Genomic DNA, 4,078 nt, shown 5'->3' on the forward strand with positions numbered 1-4,078 from the left:
CTCCACTCTTAAGCTGCATGTATTATTTATTCCTATTTGAGTATTTTAAAAAGCTTGCAGTATGCTGTTGGAACCACCCCCTTTCCTCTAACCCTGATGGGGTTCACCAGCAATGTTTATCTTGTATGGATGCATGCTGGCTTGCCTGCAAGATCCACAGTGGTTAACTTTCTGTTTAAAATAGTGTTCATTTCTGTGGAGGAGAAGACAACTGGCATGCTGGGCTGCAAATTATTTGGTGAGTCATCAGTTAATATATACATCGTGAATAAAAAAGCGCTGCAGCTGCTAATTTCTGTTTACTGCTTGACAGTATGTACAAGAAGGGAAAAGGTAATTGGTATGTGTAGCCTTTTATTGGTTGGCTTATATATATACATGGAAAATATGCATTAGGGCTTTTGGGGCTCCAAGCCTCTATTTGTGTGAGAAACACGCTGTGGGCTCTTTGTCTTTTTTCCTCTGCCACACCCATGGATAGGCCTAGAGGGTGGATCAGGAAGGATGTAGGACTTTCCATGATGGAAAGAGATGATTTGTAAGACACTAATTGAGATTTGGTGATAGTGCTTGTTTTTCTCTTTCTTTCCTTAAACATAATTCACCTAAGAGAGACAAATCTGTGTTTTAAATAATTCCTCAGGTCATCTGTATGAGCAGATAAATGGAACAAGAAGTTCCATTACCAAAATAACAGACTGAGATAGACCTTAGGAGCAGAGTTTGGCCATTATTCTGATTATGCAGAGACCTTGGGATCAGAGTCACTGATGTGTCTGTTTGCCGAGTTAATGCCTTCATGGATTAGTTTTCGGCGGTTTCTGTAGTGACTTTGCGGTAGAATGTGAATTAAAATGTGACCAAAGGCAGAGGACTTGTTCTTGGTTCTGCAGAAACAGAAATCAGGTAACTTTTTTCCAGAGTCTAATGGTTTTACTTCCTCTCTTTTTGATATAGACTATGCCAGGTTGCCAATGGGTTTTGTTCTTCACTAATTTTGCCATCAACAAAAAGTTCAGGGAGAACATTTCGTTTTTTGGATCATTGTAGTAATAATGAATAAGAAATTGTGTACTTTGTGAGGGTAAAAAAAGTGGGGTTTTTTCCATAATTATAGCTGTTTGAGAGTCTTTTTTTTTCTTGATCAAGGGAAAATTATTATTATTTGCAGTTCTGACTTGTTTCGCCTCGTTCTGTATGGCACAGTAGAAGAGCAATATACATGTCATTATTCCTCTGTTCAGGTGCCCCTAACCAGGTTATCTTAACGCTTGAAAGTGGGTTAGCAAATGCATTTTCTTTTATATTATTCAGACACGTGATGGGTTAAAGATCTGTGGGTGTATTCTAGCTCACTGGTTCCTGTATAAAGCATAACCATGCGCTGCCCTCAAAATAAACCTGGGCTTGGCACAGATTTATTTTCTGAACATGATTACACAGAAATGTCAGATAAGTGGAAATACTCAGGTAAGTGGAAACATTCCAGAATTCTGCTATTTATGGCATCAGTACAGACGTTTGAAAGGCATTAGTTCTTAATTTCCAGCAACTGAAAAGCTCTTCATAGTTTTTAATTTAAAAATAAGGGCAAATGACCTTTATTTGCCAAGTTCATTGTTATGAAAATGCTTGGGTTTTTTCCTCCACTCTTCCTTAGCAAACTCTGGGAAAAATCAAACACATGCAATTTCAGTAAAGTGAGATATAATGATTAGTTTGTACTTCAGCATTTGTCTTAGAGCACCTCCAAAGTGCTCCACTGAAATTTGTATTAAAAACCCACGAGGCTCCTTTGTACTAATAGATGCAGCAAATACCTTTGATAGGTCTGGAAACCTGTGGCAGAAAGAATTTGAGCAAGCTGGCCAAGTTTGTAAAGGAAATCTGTGTTAGAACTGGGATTAGAGCACTAGTTTCCTGGTGCCTAGGGCTGTACTCCAGCTGTCTACAAGTTGCTTCCACAGGAAGAGTACAAATGACGGCTACGACTGCATTTAGCCATCTCAGACTGAAAACTGAAATAGAAGCTCTGACAGATGATGCATCTGGAAGGAGAGCACGTCTCTCTCATTTTATACATAGACCTTTGGCAGTAAAACACTGGAGCCTGTGAAACTCTAGTTTATTGCTGCAAATTTATTATCCTGCCTCCAACAGGACTTTGATTCCATGAAGTGATGACTTGATTATAAAGAGGTGCAATTCTTGGATGCGTGAGTATGCCAGAGGGAGGACGGCCTGTCTGACACTGGGAACGTGGTGCTCTGATGCCCATGGGTGAGTGCCACAGAACCCTCTGTGCTCTTCTCTTTGCACTGGATTAAAATTACTGAGGAATGATACAAGGATATTAATGAGTTCACATCTCTCTTTGCAATCCTGAAATAAAAATAAGCATGTAAGACTTCTTTCTTTTTTTAAGAGACCGGTAAATTGACATTGTGTCATACCCATACAAACAGCCTTTATTAGTCAAGCTCTTCTTTCGGGTTTTTTTTTTAGTAGAAATGTAAGGTATAGACATACCTCTTTCAATATAGGGCGTATGTTTGGCTGCAGATAATACAGAGTAAGTTCTATGCGTATGGTTATTTCCTCTGAATTAGAGGTGCTTTGGGCAAAGTGTGTCCGTAGGGTGGGGTCCAGTAAAACAAGGACATAAAGACCTTTCATGAAGTTGTCATTTTTATGTGGAGTTGATACTTTGTGTGTAACAGCGCTATTTTTGATGTTTCTCTACGTCTTTGTATTGTACAAATGTATTTTTATAGCAGTTTGACACTACCAAATTTTCTCTTCATATTTAGGAATTACTCAGGGTAAACAAGATTTTCTTAAATAATTTTTTTATTATATTTGCTGGCAGATGTGCTACAGGCAAAGGACGAGGTCATAAAGGGCCTAGTGTAGAGCTCAGGCAGTAAATATATGCATTAGGGTAAGATTTAAGAGATGAGATGCTCCTGTAAATCTTTATTCAGTCGTTTGCAGTTTTTCTCACTGGCCTGACACCTGGGGTCAGAGGCATTGCACTGATGCACCTTGTTTTAGAAACCTGAATTTATTTTAATGGCACGGGAAGAGTGAGCATTTGCTCCAAAGATGACCCCGTTCCCTCAGCTCCCGACCTACTGCATTGTAGCATATGTTTTGTGGTATTGATAAGGGTAGGCATTTGGGTATAGGTGCTTCTGTTGTCAGGCTGGATTGCAGGACCAGGAGGAGATCTCAGGCTTGCTGAGATCTTGCCCAAGCCTCACCCCCATTCTGCACAAATACACAGTGATATCTGAATGTGCATAGCGAGGGAGCAAAGCCAGCCAACGCTGGCGTGGGTACGATGGAAAAAGAACATGCCTCTTCTGGCTATGAATATCCTGAAAGCAAGATTTTTAAGGTGTGTGGAGTGAGTGACTTCGTCCCATACCTACAGCTGGGCCCTGCCTTCTGCAGGACGGTCGTTGGTTCCCTACCTGAGGCAGGTGCTGGTGGAAAGTCCTGAAACCTTCCTTGTCCAGAAGCTGCTATTACTTCGCGCAAGCCCTACCCGAGTCCTAGGGCCGTTCGTCTGCCTGCACACGCCGTCATCATTGCAAACCCAGGAGGGGACCCCGCCGCAGCTGTGGTTGCGGGGCGCCGGCCCCGGCCCGGCCGGCGGGGTTGGGGCTCGAACCGCGGCGTCGGTGCTTGGTCCGGGCGGAGGGCTTCCCGCCGGCGGGACGGTGCGACTGAGTGCGATTGACGGGGGAAAGAGCCAATGGCCGCCTTGGAGTCCCCTAGCAACTGAGCTCCTGTGTCCCGAAGGGAGCACGAGGGAGGGGGCGGTTGAGGTTTGCCTTCCCCCAGTAGAAGCCGAGGGGGCCAGGGCTAGCGCTTTTCGGTGCACCAATCGGCGAGTGCGGGGGGGCGTTACAGCACTCGCATAGAAGCTGGCGCGGGGCGGGGCTACCGTTTCGGCGCGCCAATGAATGCTGAGGAGGGTGGGGGCGTAAAGGAACCGCCCAATAGCGAGGCTCGGGGGCGGGGCTCGGTGTCCTGTCAGAGCGCCGCGGCGGCGGGCAGGCTGAGCGGCGGC

General features: G+C 44.4%; 1 long non-coding RNA gene across 1 annotated transcript; it reads right to left on the reverse strand.

Annotated features, from left to right (window-relative positions):
• Positions 1–2,109: 2,109 nt before the first annotated feature.
• Positions 2,110–3,692, reverse strand: LOC142065502 (uncharacterized). The gene is made up of 2 exons (XR_012663438.1): positions 3,477–3,692; positions 2,110–2,332 (listed from the first exon to the last, which is right to left on the reverse strand). It is a non-coding gene; the product is annotated as an uncharacterized LOC142065502 (long non-coding RNA).
• Positions 3,693–4,078: the final 386 nt, after the last annotated feature.

This window comes from Phalacrocorax aristotelis, chromosome 16, assembly GCF_949628215.1.
Source record: "Phalacrocorax aristotelis chromosome 16, bGulAri2.1, whole genome shotgun sequence".
Taxonomy (NCBI): domain Eukaryota; kingdom Metazoa; phylum Chordata; class Aves; order Suliformes; family Phalacrocoracidae; genus Phalacrocorax; species Phalacrocorax aristotelis.